General features: G+C 45.9%; 1 pseudogene; it reads right to left on the bottom strand.

The window, feature by feature from the left end:
- Nucleotides 1-11,808: 11,808 nt before the first annotated feature.
- LOC123118161 (uncharacterized) lies at nucleotides 11,809-11,947 on the bottom strand (annotated as a pseudogene).
- Between the last annotated feature and the right edge of the window lie 4,010 nt (nucleotides 11,948-15,957).

Raw genomic sequence — 15,957 nt, 5'->3', positions numbered from 1 at the left:
CTCCATCGTTGCGTCATGGTCGTCTTTCCAACTATTGCTTCTACAACTATCGCTACCGCTTAGTGATAAAGTAAAGCAATTACATAGCTTTTGCATTTCATACAATAAAGCGACAACCATAAGGCTCCTTCCAGTTGCCGATAACTTCTACAAAACATGATTATATCATACAACAATGTATATCACATCATGTCTTGACCATATCACATCACAACATGCCCTACAAAAACAAGTTAGACGTCCTCTACTTTGTTGTTGCAAGTTTTACGTGGCTGCTACGGGCTTCTAGCAAGAACCGTTCTTACCTAGGGCACAAAACCACAACAGTGATTTATCAAGTTTGCTGTTTTAACCTTCAATAAGGACCGGCCGCAGTTAAATTTGATTCAACTAAAGTAGGAGAAACAGACACCCGCCAGCCACCTTTATGCAAAACTAGTCGCATTTCTGTCGGTGGAACCGGTCTCATGAACGTGGTCATGTAAGGTTAGTCCGGGCCACTTCATCCAACAATACCGCTGAATCAAAATAAGACATTGGTGGTCTGCAGTATCACGATCACCACCCACAACTCTTTGTGTTCTACTCATGCATATCATCTACACATAAACATGGCTCTAATACCACTGTTGGGAAACGTATCATGCAATTTCAAAAAAAATCCTACGCTCACGTAAGATCTATCTAGGAGATGCATAGAAATGAGAGGGGGAGAGTGTGTCCACGTACCCTCGTAGACCGAAAGCGGAAGCATTTGCCAACATGGTTGATGTAGTTGAATTTCTTCTCGTTCCGATTGATCAAGTACCAAATGTACGGCACCTCTGAGTTCTGCACATGTTTAGCTCGATGACGTCCCTCGAACTCTTGATCCAGCAGAGTGACGAGGAAGTAGAAGAGTTCTGTCAGCACAACGATGTGGTGACGATGATGGTGCAGTTATCCGCGCAGGGCTTTGCCTAAGCACTACGTGAATATGACCGGAGGCGTAAACTGTGGAGGGGGCGCTGCACACGGCTAACAAATGTTGGTCTGTGTTCAAGGCGCCGCTTCCCGTGTATATAAAGGAGGGAGGGGAGAGAGGCAGCCTAGGGCACGCCCAAGTAGGAGGAATCCTACTTGGGCCCCTAGTCCAATTCGGCCTCTCCCCTTTCCTTTTATCGGAAGGGGGGAAAGAGGGAAGAGGGAAGGAGAAAGGAAGGGGGGCACACCCCCACCTCCTTATCCTATTCGGACTCCTTCCATAAGGGGGGCGCGCCACCCCTTGTGGGCTGGTGTGCTCCCGTCCAATGGCCCATATCTTCCCCCGAGGAGTTCCGGTAACCCCCCCCCCCCCCCCCGGTACTCCGATATGTACCTGATACATCTCAGAACACTTCCGGTGTCTGAATACTATCATCCTATAATCAATGTTTACCTCTTTACCATTTCAAGACTCCTCATCATGTACGTGATCTCATCCGAGACTCCGAACAACATTTGGTCACCAAATCACATAACTCATATAATACAAATCGTCATCGAACGTTAAGCGTGCGGACCCTATGGGTTCGGGAACTATGTAGACATGACCGAGACACCTCTCCGGTCAATAACCAACAGCGGAACCTGGATGCTCATATTGGCTCCCACATATTCTACGAAGATCTTTAACGGTCGAACCGTTATGACAACATATGTTCTTCCCTTTGTCCATCGGTATGTTACTTGCCCGAGATTCGATCGTCGGTATATTCATACCTAGTTCAATCTCGTTACCGGCAAGTCTCCTTACTCGTTCCGTAATGCATCATCCTTCAACTAACTCATTAGTTACTTTGTTTGCAAGTCTTCTTATGATGTGGATTACCGAGAGGGCCCAAAGATACCTCTCTAATACTCAGAGTAACAAATCCTAATCTTAATCTATGCCAACCAAACAAACACCTTCGGAGATACCTATAGAGCATCTTTATAATCACCTAGTTACGTTGTGACATTTGATGGCACGCAAGGCATTCCTCCGGTATCCGGGAGTTGCATAATATCATAGTCGGAGGAATATGTATTTGACATGAAGAAAGCAATAGAAATAAAACTAAACGATCATTATGCTAAGCTAACGGATGGGTCTTGTCCATCACATCATTCTCCTAATGATGTGATCCCGTTAATCAAATGACAAGACATGTCTATGGTTAGGAAACTTAACCATGTTTGATTAACGAGCTAGTCAAGTAGAGGCATACTAGGGACACGGTGTTTTGTCTATGTATCCACACGTATCAAGTTTCTGGTTAATACAATTCTAGCATGAATAATAAACATTTATAGTGAATAAGGATATATAAAATAAGAACTTTATTATTGCCTTTAGGGCATATTTCCTTCAATTCGGACACCGGAAGTGTTTCGGGGGGTACCGGGAACTTATCGGGTCACCGGAAGGGGTTCCGGGTACCCCCAGCAAAAAATATGGGCCTTATGGGCCAAGAGGGGAAACGCACTAGCCACAAGGGGCTGGTGCGCCCCCCACATGGGCCAGCCTAAGGAGGAGAAGGAAAGGGTAGAAGGGAAAGGAAAGTGTGGATTAGGATTCCCACTTCCTTCCCTCACCCCCTCTTTCCTTCCGACTTGGGGAAACATGGCAGGGGGCGCAGGGCAAGGCAGGGGCCCAGCGGCCAGCCCTAGGGCGTGCCCTGGCCTCTCCCCTCCCCCTTTCACCTATATATATGTGGGAGGGGGCTCCTAGCACACCCCAAATCAATTGTTATCCATGTTTGGCGCCCCCCCCCTCCACCGTTTACACCCCCATGTCATATTTTTGTAGTGCTTAGGCAAAGCCCTGCGGAGATCACTTCACCATTAGCGTCACCACGCTGTCGTGCTGACGGAACTCATCTACTACTTCGACATTTTGCTGGATCAAGAAGGCGAGGGACGTCACCGAGCTGAACGTGTGCAGAACACTGAGGTGTCGTGCATTCGGTACTTGATCGGTTGAAGAACGAAGAAGTTCGACTACATCAACCGCATTGTGAAACGCTTCCGCTTATGGTCTACGAGGGTACGTAGACACACTCTCCCCCTCGTTGCTATGCATCTCCATGGATAGATTATTGCGTGTGCGTAGAATTTTTTTGTTTTCCATGCAATGATTCCCAACAGTAGAGAGGTCGTGCTTCCGGTCTTCAGTTTGAGGGATCGTTCGAGGACGGTTCGCGGGATAGTCATCAACATTTGAGAGACTTCGAGCATGATCTACACCGACTCTTCTTCTTCAGCTGAAATCCGGAGTCGGTAACGATCGTTGGTCCAAACCCGTTATGCATCTTCACATTGATCTTGGTGATCGTAGGTGCATTTTTTTTTCTACTACGTTTCCCAACATTCCAGCTGCTAGCAATCTCCCTATTTTTATGAATCTTGCAATTTAAGAGAGAAAAATCATTAGAGTTGCATAACAATATGAAATATAAATTCAAAACAATAAAAATAATAGTAGGAGAACATAATACAAAATGGGCGTATCAAGGTACATCGCACATCTTGCTCGTATCTCACGTATCCATAAAATAACAACCATTTAGAAAAAAGTTGGACAAAAAATTATTTTCAGCCGTTTCATTAAAGACACAAAAAAAATACTGGATCTCAGAATTCTCATAAACTCCCCCTCCATCTATGAGAAGATGGTCTTCCTGTAACATTTGGTGAAGCCAATCACGCTGAACATTCAGGATGTCCACCTCGTCATGCTACCCCCCCCCCCCTCCCGTTCACAGCCGCACTATGTCATCCTGCACCGGTCATATCCGGTATGCCGCATCCCCATGCAACTACGGCGCATGCACCGCCCTGCGCCATGCTGCCTGCTGATACGTCTACGTCGTATCTACTTTTTGAAACACTTTTGCTCTTGTTTTGGACTCTAATTTGCACAATTTGAACAAAACTAACCCGGACTGATGTTGTTTTCAGTAGAACTACTATTGTGTTGTTTTTTGTGCAGAAATAAAAGTTTTCAGAATTGGACAAAACATTTTGGAGATTTTTCATGGAATAAAAGAAAAATACTAGAACAAAGATCCACTGGAGGCGGGCCACATGTTGCCCACAAGGCAACAGGGCGCGGCTACCCCCTAGGCGCGCCCTATTACCTTGTGGGGCCCAGAGGATCCGCTGACCCTAATCTCAACTCCATAAATACCGTCTTCCCGAGAAAAAATAAGAGAAGAAGTTTCATCGCATTTTGCGATACGGAGCCGCCGCCACCTCCTGTTCTTCATCGGGAGGGTTGATCTGGAGTCCGTTCAGGGCTCCGGAGAGGGGGATTCGTCGCCATCATCATCACCAACATTTCTTCATCAACAACTCCATGATGCTCACCACCGTGAGTGAGTAATTCCTTCGTAGGCTTGCTAGACGGTGATGGAGTTGGATGAGATTTGTCATGTAAATAAGTCAATTTGTTATGGCTTGATCACTAGTGTCCACTACGTTCTGAGATTGATGATGTTGTGACTTTGCTATGCTTAATGCTTGTCACTAGGGCCCAAGTGTCATGATTTCAGATCTGAACCTATTGTGTTTCAATATAAGTTTATTTTGGATCCTATATTGCAAGTTGTATGCACCTATTACGTGTTATGATCCGCATACCCCAATGTGACAATAATTGGGATTCTTTCGGGTGATGACCGTGGTATGAGGAGTTCATGTATTCACTATCTGTTAATGCTTTGTCCTGGTTCTCTATTAAAATGAGACCTTAATATCAATTAGATTTCCTTTTCGATCCTGCAGCCACGGGAGGGTAGGACAAAAGATGACACGCAAGTTCTTATTATAAGCACATATGACTATATACGAAATACATGTCTACATTACATTGATGAATTGGAGCTATTGTGTATCTCTCTAGGCTGTGACTATTATATGATGAATGTCATCCAACACAAATATCAATCACTGATCCAATGCCTACGCTTTTAGCATATTGGTCTTTGCTAAGTTACTTCCGTTTTTGTTGTTGTTACAATCACTACAAAACTACTTCTCTTTCTCTTACCGTTATTATTGCTATTGTTACTACTACTATTGCTATGATAATACTGTGCCACTAAACACTTTGCTGCATATATTTAGTTCTTTAGGTATGGCTGAATTGACAACTCAACTACGAATACTCATAAATATTCTTTGGCTCCCCTTGTATCGAATCAATAAATTTGGGTGAGATACTACCCTCAAAGACTGTCGAGATCCCCTATAGTTGTGGATTATCACATGCATCGCTCAGCTGCCCCCTCTCCTTGCACCATGGAGCCTCATACCGACCTTCATTATTCCATCACATCCCCTCGTAGCCGCATTGCCCCACGCCAGTAGGAGCAGCCGGCAGCGCCCGTCGTCCAGCCGCCACTACCTGTCTTGTCGGGCGCAAAAAGGAAGCCGACGGCGGCCTGTTTGACCCTGGCAAGTGGGCCCATCCTGTCAGCCTCTCTTTCTTTTTCATTTTTTCTGGGGTCTCCTCATATTTTACGGAACCGAGAAAAAATATCGACTGTCAACTTCTCCTAAATTTAATAAGACCACATAAAAGTGGTTTTGAGAACTTTTTCTTTACCGAAGTTGCTCCTTTTTTCAAAATAAACTTTTGGTCTATTCATCATACCATGATGGTACAAGAACACACAAAAAAATTACATCCATGCTCATAGACCACCTAGTGACAACTACAAGGCGTGCCACCATCGTCGTCCCTCCCTCGACAAGGCCGGGTCAAACTTATTGTAGTAGACTGTTGGGAAGTCGTCGTGCTACTATAGGACCAGCGCACCAGAACAACAACCGCCGCCAACGAAGAGAATTATAGACCAAAAGGATCTAACCTATAGACACACAAACGGAAACGAGCAAATACTCGATTCAAGCAGATCCACCGAATACCATCATCGATCGAATCCTGTGAGATCCGCCGGAGAAAAACTTCCACATGCCCTCCGATGACACTAGACGCATCATCGGAGTGGAGGCTATCGGGATGAACCTTATTCCATCTTCACGGAGTCGTCACCGCCTCATCTTTTTGAGTAGCACGCAAACTTTAAACAAACTCACAAAACACATAAAAACAAAGCAAAATTCTTTCCGCCGGCAAGTCCCAGGGTGCACCATGCCTCCCACCGGATATGAGGAGGACCGGTGGCGGCAGTAGGCAGAGAAATCACGGTCAAATAATCATCCCGACCAGGTCCAATAAAACGGAGGCGGCTGTTGTGTTTTCCTCTTCAGTACCGAAGTTGTTCTTTGAGCAACTCTAGCATATCTGTCATTTTACGGAATCGGGGTCAAATAATCATCCCGATCAGGTCCAGTAAAACGGCTCGTCCCATAATTTTTTTTGCATGGACCTGCATATTTCGGCCCGCACCCGGCAAATCTAGAGCCCCCCGCCCGGCAAACTAAGTCATAGTCTAGTGGTGGAAATGAGTTGATGTCTTCCCACCTACCCAGGTTCAAGGCATGGTACTAACAATTGGGATTTTTGCTCCAATTATGTTGTAGGGGCCTACCTTAGAGTCTTTTTATCAAAAAAATCTGGAGCTCCCTCTATCCCACACGCGATTTGGAGGGAGGAAAACTTGCTCCCCTTCCAAGCCGCCAGTGCAGCCGATTTGCCCGACCCCGCACCGTCTCGCCTCACCACTCCTTCAAACGCCTGCATGGGCCTCCTGCGGCCATCGATTGGTGCATTTCATGCGCCCCCGGCCCCATGGGCGATGCCTCGTCCTCCCGTGCCTCTGGCGGCCGATGCACCAACTCCTTATGCCGCCGACGTGAAGCGGAAGCAACAAGGGAACCATGTCATCCATGGAACCTCACCACGCCATCTTCTTCCATCACGGCCATGCTCCCTCTCGTTGTGGTCGCCGGCTCGAGGACGGCCGCCTCCTCCACCCCCTCTCGTGGTCGGTCGAAGTTGCAAGCAAAGGGCCCGAGGAAGAAGGTGCCCACGGCGCGAGGACGAGCGCCTCCTCCACCCCCTACGTCGGTCGGTCGAAGTCGCAAGCGAAGGGCCCGAGGAAGAAGGTGGATGCGGCCCGAGGGCGGGCACCTCCTCCACCCCCTCCAACGGACCATGTACCCCGCGATCCCGTCGACTCCACCGGCACCCACAACGTGGTCGATCAAATGCTAGAGGTAAAAAAATCCCTTTGCTCTGGTCAACTTTGTTTCACCTTTGCATTGGTTCCTTAGTGTTTCAGTCGTCGGATTTTGTAACTACAACGTCCATAAATCATATGCCGACTTGTTATCTCTTTATATTGCGCATGTTTTTGGATGTGAATTATTACGGCAATGTCTATTTTATATGAATTTCGTGCATCTATATGAACTCAAGTTCATGTCAATATCCTGTAAATAAGTTTACATGATTTGTTTCGCGCTGGAGCCCTCATGGTACCACAAATAATTTTGCCGACGGCCCTTAAAGCAATTTTGTGGGACGGGGTTAAAATGGATCTGGTAGAGTTGCTCTTACGTGAGAAGAGATTAGCAGTAGAGATTGAAAGAATTATGAAGCGTCTCAAACTCCCATACATGGGAGCCCGCGTTATTTATATTGATTGAGCGAGAAGGATCTCGCGGTCATGTACATGGTTCGGTTGATGAGAATAATCTCCAACCGTATTACAACGAGAGGGATAGAGATAGAAAGATAAACATAAGAGTTACATGACTTGCGATACAAGACTATCTCTATCTACTATTCTGTTACAATATTTCTAACACTCCCCCTTAATCACAACTGCACCAAGTTGAGATTACGTCGAAACTCTTCAAAACCTTTTATGGGTAAGGCCTTTGTAAACCCATCCGCAAGCTGATCCTTTGAAGGAATGAACCGGACATCTAATTGTTTGTTTGCAACTCGTTCTCTGACAAAGTGAAAATCTATCTCGATATGCTTGGTCCTGGCATGAAAAACTGGATTAGCAGTAAGATAAGTTGCTCCAAGATTGTCACACCACAAACAAGGAGGATGCACTTCTGGGATGTTGAGTTCTTTCAACATGGACTGAATCCAAATAACTTCAGCCGTTGCATTTGCCAAAGCTTTATATTCTGCCTCTGTACTTGACCTAGAGACTGTTGCCTGTTTCTTTGCACACCATGATATTAAATTTGGACCATATAATATAGCAAACCCACCAGTCGACCTTCTATCATCTAGACAGACAGCCCAATCAGCATCAGAAAATGCACTTATAAGGGTAGATGACGACTTTATGAATGTGAGCCCAACAGTCAACGTATTCTTGATATATCTCAAGATTCTCTTAGCTGCTGTCCAATGAGTGGTAGTAGGTGCATGAAGAAATTGACAAATTTTGTTAACTGCAAAGGAGATGTCAGGTCGAGTAAGAGTCAAGTACTGAAGACCACCAACTAAACTCCTATAACTGGTGATATCCTCATGATGCAGAGGTTCTCCATCTGTCAAAGACAAGCACTCCGAACTAGAGAGTGGTGTTGGTGAGGGTTTACAGTTTTGCATGCCAATTCTATTCAACAACTCAGTTGCATACTTAGCTTGAGATAGATGAAGACCATCACTGTTTTTCTTTACTTCAATGCCCAAAAAGAAATGCAAGTCTCCCAAATCCTTGAGAGCAAACTCAGAACTCAAATTCTTTAGCAATTTGGTTATTGCACTATCAGATGAGCTAGTGACAATGATATCATCCACATATATAAGAGCAAACACAGATATTTGTGACTTGGTAAAGATAAACAGTGAGGTGTCAGATTTTGATGGAACAAACCCAAGTGCTTGAAGTTTCATGCTGAGCCTGAAGTACCATGCTCTGGGAGCTTGCTTCAGACCATATAATGCTTTATCCAGCTTGCATGTGTGAAAGGGTTTATTTTTGTCTTCAAAACCAGGAGGTTGTTTCATGTATACCTCTTCTTCCAGAACACCATGGAGGAACGCGTTCTGAACATCTAACTGTCTAAGGCTCCATCCCCTAGAGACAGCAATTGACAACACAAGGCGAATGGTTGCAGCTTTAACAACAGGACTAAACGTGTCCTCATAATCTAACCCATACCTTTGCTTGAACCCTTTTGCAACAAGTCTGGCCTTGTAGCGATCTATAGTGCCATCAGACTTCCTTTTAATCCGATACACCCACTTGCAATCAATTAAGTTTCTGCCTTGTTGTGGTGGAACCAAGTGCCACGTCTTGTTGTTCTGCAAAGCCATAAATTCATCATTCATAGCCACCTTCCAACTATCATCACCAAGGTCATCCATTAGAGTTTTAGGTTCTCCTGTCATACAGGATAATCCATACTTGGAGAAATTTTTATAATTAACTCGTGTAGAAACTCCCTTTTGTAGACGTGTGCGGGGTCCCATAGGAGATGCTGCAGGCTGATCCGTTGTAGAAGATCCTGGCGTGGAGGAGTCAGCCGCCGTTTCCCCCACAGCATCCGCGCCAGGAGATTCCACGCCCGATCCCGAGGTGGTCAGGAACTGCACAGGCGAGGCAGCACCCGATCCCGAGACACGTGCAGGCGAGGCAGTGTCGGGTACAGGCGAGGCAGTATCGGGCGCAGGCGATGCGGTGGGCCCAGACGACGTGGCGGGCCCTGGCGCAGGCGATGTGGCGGGCCCTGGGGAGGCAGGCGCGGGGCCGGGTGGGACAGGTGCACGCACCCGCCCAGGGGATTGGTGCGGCGCGACTGCCCGGTCGCTTTCACCGGCCAGGCGCATGCCAGGAGCCGATCCCGAGGTGGATTGAGCTTCCATCTGCAGCGGAACAGATCCCGAGAAAGATCCACCTCGTGGCGCATGGTTTCCTGGAGGGGAACACATAAAATGACCCGTCGTTGTAGTGTTTTGCACTCTGTTTTGATCATCATTAATTGTTCCTGCAGCAATAGACTTTGGCATAATATGATGATTAGTCACAAAAGAGTCAGAACTATTATTTGTACCCTCGTGATCAATACCAGTAAGGGATGGAGGTAAGAGAAGTATCTCTTGACAAAGGAGAGCACCGGCATTGGGATGAAGACTGTCGAATGGAAATTTGGTCTCATCAAAGACAACATCTCTTGAGATATAGACACGGCCAGTAGTAACATCAAGGCACTTCACTCCTTTGTGTTGGGCGTTGTAGCCAATAAAAACGCATTGCTTGGAGCGAAACATTAGCTTGCGGTTATTGTAAGGTCGTAGGTTTGGCCAACACGTGCAACCAAAAACACGAAGAGGAGCATAGTCTGGTTTGGCATGAAGAAGACGTTCTGTAGGGGTTTCATTGTTGATGACACGACTTGGTAAGATATTGATGAGATGAACTGCGGTTAGGAAGGCTTCATCCCAGAATTTTAGTGGCATAGATGCAGCGGCAAGAAGCGAGAGACCAACATCAACGATGTGGCGATGCTTGCGTTCAGCGGACCCGTTTTGTTGGTGTGCGTGAGGGCATGAGACATGGTGGGAAATTCCTATCTTTTGAAAGAAAGAGTTGAGTTTCTCATACTCACTCCCCCCCCAGTCTGATTGCATGGCTATGATTTTGCAGTCAAATTTTCTTTCAACAAGAGCTTGAAAATTAAGAAAAACTTGGAACACATCAGATCGCTTTTTAAGGAGATAGATCCAAGTATATTTACTGTAGTCATCGATGAAGCTCACATAGTAAGTGTGTCTACCAACAGAGGAAGGAGCTGGCCCCCATACATCAGAAAAGATTAATTGCAATGGTTTAACAGACACACTTGTTGAAACAGGATATGGCAACTGATGACTTTTTGCTCTTTGACAAGAGTCACAAATAGTTTCACAATTATGCTCACCAACAAACGGGAGATTATTCTTACTAAGAATTTGAGAAAAAATAGAAAATGAAGGGTGACCTAGGCGATTATGCCACCTTTCTGAAGAGACTCTAATGGCTCCGAAGGCTCTTTTATTGAACTTGCAAAGTGTAGGAACTAATGGATAGAGACCGTCCACGCATCTACCGCGATAGAGAACCCTCCTCGTGGCTTGATCCTTTATCAAAAAGAAAAACGGATGAAACTCAATGAAGACACCATTGTCAAGAGTAATTCTATGGACTGAGGCAAGATGTTTTGATGCATGAGGAACAAGTAGAACATCATTGAGACGAATATCACGATGAGGGGTTTTAATAATAGATTGACCAATGTGACTTATCATCATACCTGGACCATTTGTTGCGGTGTTGATTTGATCATGGCCATGATACTTCTCTTGCATGGTCATCCTTTCCATGTCCGGGGTGATATGCTCGGTGGCGCCCGTATCTGCATACCAATTTGTGTCCACTCCATAGGACGTGTTTGCGGCTGCTGCAACTTTCTTCTTCTTTTCTTCATAGCGCCAGCGACAATCTTTTGCTATGTGGTTAGTTTTTTTACAGATTTGACATTTTCCCTCATACTCATCACACCCTTGAAAATTGTTGCCGCCGCCATAGTTGCCACCGTAGCCACCATTGTACCCACGCTGACGCCCCTGATTGTTGTTGTAGAAGGGACGTCCATGGTTGTTGATGTTGTTGTAGAAGGGACCGCCGCCACCATGGTTGTAGTTGTTGTTGGCGTTGCCGCCGCCATTGTTGTTGCTGCCACCACCGTGATACCCGCCACCACCACCATTGGTGGGTTTGGGCGAGCCACGGTTGTTGCCCTTGCCGCCGCCGCCGTGATTTCTTGCAACCATGTTGGCTGAGGATTTGAAGCCTCCTGCTCCAAAGCCGTGGAAGAGCTTGACACGCTGGTCGAAGTTCGCCACCATGGCAAACAGCTCGTCGACGGAGACAGGGTCGGTGCGGACGTCGAGGGCAGATATGATGGGCTGATAGTCCATATCCAGCCCTGCAATGATGAAGGAGAGCAGCTCTTCTTCTCCGATGCCCCTCCCTGCAGCTGCAAGTTCATCTGAAAGCGATCTCATATAGCCAAAGTAATCAGCGGCAGATTGGGAGCCTTTGTGGGCATTGGTTAGGGAGATTCTGAGATTGTTTGCACGGGATTTGGATTGGGAGGCAAACATGGTGGAGAGTGCTGTCCAGATCGCACGAGATGTATCCATCGAGGCGACTTGCACAAGGATTTCTTTGGAGAGGTTTCTCAGCAGATAGGCTACAATCTGCTGGTCTTGGATTAACCAAGGGGTGTAGGCAGGATTCGGAACAAGCTGTTCCTTACCTTCAGAGTTTTTTGCTGTAATTGTTTTGGAGGGCTCGGGGTTTGTTTCATCTAGGTACCCATACAGGCCAGTCCCCATGATCTGAGAGCGAGCCTGGGCACGCCATAGGATGTAGTTGGTGCAGCTCAAGGGTTCGGCGGTGTTGTTGTTTAGGCCAGAGAAGGAACTCGAGCTGGAGGAGGACATGGTTGCGACTTGGTTTTGATCTGAAGGGATTTGTGTGGTGGCGGCTAGGATTAATCTGATAGAGAGCTAGATGTAGAGGAAGAAGAAGGCTCTGATACCATGAAAGAATTATGAAGCGTCTCAAACTCCCATACATGGGAGCCCGCGTTATTTAATTGCTTGAGAGAGAAGGATCTCGCAGTCATGTACATGGTTCAGTTGATGAGAATAATCTCCAACCGTATTACAACGAGAGGGATAGAGATAGAAAGATAAACATAAGAGTTACATGACTTGCGATACAAGACTATCTCTATCTACTATTCTGTTACAATATTTCTAACAGAGATTTCATCGACCATCTCATATTCCTTTCTCACGAGGACCGGCGGGCGGCGCTAAGCCTTAATCTGTTTCCGCTACACAGCAAGAATTAATGAGTAACGCTACTGGTTTCTTCTCCGTGCCATAGGTGTTTTTAAGTCGTCCTCCTTACTATGGGTTAGTATTTGTGCATACAACCTAGGGTTCTTCGTTGAACATTTGATTGCGAGAGGAACAACTAAATAAATATACTTGTGAGTTTCGCTTGGGATAACAAAGGGGGTGTTTGGTTCAGGAACTTTTTAGTCCCATAGACTAGAAAAAGTGCCTAAAAAGTTCCTAGGAACCAAACGGGGGGGCTTTTTCTACACGGACTAGAAAAAGACTCTACTAAAGAGTCTTTTTTGATTAGTCCCTGGGACTAGAAAAAGTCCTGGGACTTCTGAACCAAACACCTCCAAAGACCTATTCTTGCCGACAGAGGAAGATCAGGCTTCCTGCAGCGGCCTTTTAAATGCAGTGTTATTGCCCCAGTTGTAACTTCTAGTACTATTGAGCTGGAGGATTTAGCAGTGGAATCTTTATTTGGTAGCTGTAGATATATGTGACGGTTGACGACTCAGTTGCCTTGAGTTGCCCACATGATTAGCTGGTAAACACTGTATACGGAGTACAACAATGTGCTGAAAGATGAATTATCTACAAAATATATTTTGCATTGATTCTAAAATGTAGCATACTCCTCCAAACTCTGCAAACCTTTATTGTGGTAAACACTGTATCCGAAGTGATTTTGATGTGCTGAAGGATGAACTATCTACAAAATATTCTGCATTCTGTTGTTCATTCTAAATAGCACACTCCTCCAAACTCCTGCCTACACTACAGCTCTGAAGATGTGTAGTTTTCTTGTCTCAATACTACAGAAGAAGAAGCATCATGCCCAAGTTAAAGACGAGCGGTGTTGTAGTATCTGGATGGGGAGGCCAGTTTCATTGGTCGTCAGGAGTCTCATTGGAGTCTATGTACTGTTGAGATGTCAATGGTAAATAATGGGGTTGTCATGGATGTGTCGCGGTGCAGCTAAGAATGATCCGCACGATGGGAAGAGGAACTATGAGGCGTTGTGGCCTATCTTCAAGATCAATCAACAGAGGAGCAGATACTTGTATCGTATGACCTCTACTACAACAGGAAGGTCTCTCGGGCGTTGTACGAGTTCTGCCTTGATCCAGGTCATGCTGGCCCTAACCTCTTGCCGAGTGGAAGAAGGTATTTATTTTTCACTTAGTTCGTAATTTTGTCTTGAGATAACCCATGTCTCCTATGTTAACTTCTAGGGTTTTTCTAGTACAAATGCGTGAAAGGCAAAAAGAAGAAGAAGAAATGGTGGATTATCTCTCTCTGAACATCCATTGTAAAGTGGGAGAATTTGCTCATTGTGTTGCTGTAAGTTACAGTCCGACTTAGTCCAAGTCTATGATCGTTGATTTGTTGTAGAAGCAAATCAGCTGTCATTATCCTTCATCACTGTACTTGTCATTCCTCTTTTCTGGTATATAATTAAAGTGTCACCGTCTTGCCTGTTCTTAGATTATTATTAACATGCACTACCAACTACAACAATAACGACGACAAAGCCTTTAGTCCCAAACACGTTGGGTAGGCTAAAGGTGAAACTTATAAGATCTCGCGATCAACTCATGGCTCTGGTACATGGATAGCAAGCTTCCACGCACCCCTGTTCGTAGCTAGTTCTTTGGTGATACTCCAATTCTTCAGGTCTCTCTTAACGGACTCCTCCCATATCAAATTCGGTCTACCCCGACCTCTCTTAACATTCTTCGCACGCTTTAGCCGTCCGCTATGCACTGGGGCTTCTGTAGGCTTGCGCTGAATATGCCCAAACCATCTCAGACAATGTTGGACAAGCTTCTCTTCAATTGGTGCAGTTATATCTTAATCGGTAAGCATCAGTGGCGACATCACTTGTTCGAACACTTCTCACAACATTATCGTACATGTCCTTGATGAGGATAATGTACTTTGCTGGGACTTTGTGTTTCTCTAAGGCCCACCACATGACATCCGCGGTATTTTATCATAGGCCTTCTCCAAGTCAATGAACACCATATGCAAGTCCTTCTTTTGCTCCCTGTATCTCTCCATAAGTTGTCGTACCAAGAAAATGGCTTCCATGGTCGACCTCCCAGGCATAACCAAACTGATTTGTTGGTCACCCTTGTCATTCTTCTTAAGCGGTGTTCAATGACTCTCTCCCATAGCTTTATTGTGCGGTAATATTCAGCTTAATTCTACGGTAATTAGTACAACTTTGAACATCCCCCTTATTCTTGGAGATTGGTACTAATATACTCCGTCTCCATTCTTCTAGCATCTTGTTTGCCCGAAAAATGAGGTTGAAAAGCTTGGTTAGCCATACTATCGCTATGTCCGCGAGGCCTTTCCACACCTCAATGGGGATACAATCAGGGCCCATCGCCTTGCCTCCTTTCATCCTTTTTAAAACCTCGTTGACCTCCACCCCTGGATTCGCCGCACAAAACGCATGATGGTCTCATCAAAGGAGTCATCTAGTTCAATGGTAGAACTCTCATCCTCCCCATTGAACAGCTTGTCGAAGTACTCCTGCCATCTATGCTTACTCTCTTCGTCCTTCACTAAGAGTTGGTTTACTCCGTCCTTGATGCATTTGACTTGGCCAATATTCCTCTCTCGGATCTCGGCCATCTTATAGATGTCCCTTTCGCCTTCCTTCGTGCCTAACCGTTGGTAGAGGTCCTCATAGGCCCGCCCTTTGCTTCACTGACAGCTCGTTTTGCGACCTTCTTCACCATCTTGTACTTCTCTATGTTGTCTACACTCCTATCCAGGTATAGGCGTCTGAAACAATCTTTCTTCTCTTTCATCGCCTTTTGGACATCATCATTCCACCACCAGATATCCTTATCTCCGTTTCTCCTTCCCCTGGACACTCCAAACTCCTCCGAGGCCACCTTTCGAATGCAAGTCACCATCTTCATCCACACATTGTCCGCATCCCCTCCTTCCTCCCAAGGGCCCTCCTTAATGACCCTCTTCTTGAATGCCTGAGCTACCTCCCCCTTGAGCTTCCACCACTTCGTTCTAGCGACTTTGGCACGCTTATCCCGCTAGACACAAATCCGAAAGCGGAAGTCAACAACAACCAGCTTATGCTGAGGTAC

The sequence above is a fragment of the Triticum aestivum genome, chromosome 5B, assembly GCF_018294505.1.
Source record: "Triticum aestivum cultivar Chinese Spring chromosome 5B, IWGSC CS RefSeq v2.1, whole genome shotgun sequence".
Lineage (NCBI taxonomy): Eukaryota > Viridiplantae > Streptophyta > Magnoliopsida > Poales > Poaceae > Triticum > Triticum aestivum.
The sequence above is the reverse complement of the archived record's forward strand: the minus strand, read 5'-3'. Positions and strand labels throughout refer to the sequence as shown.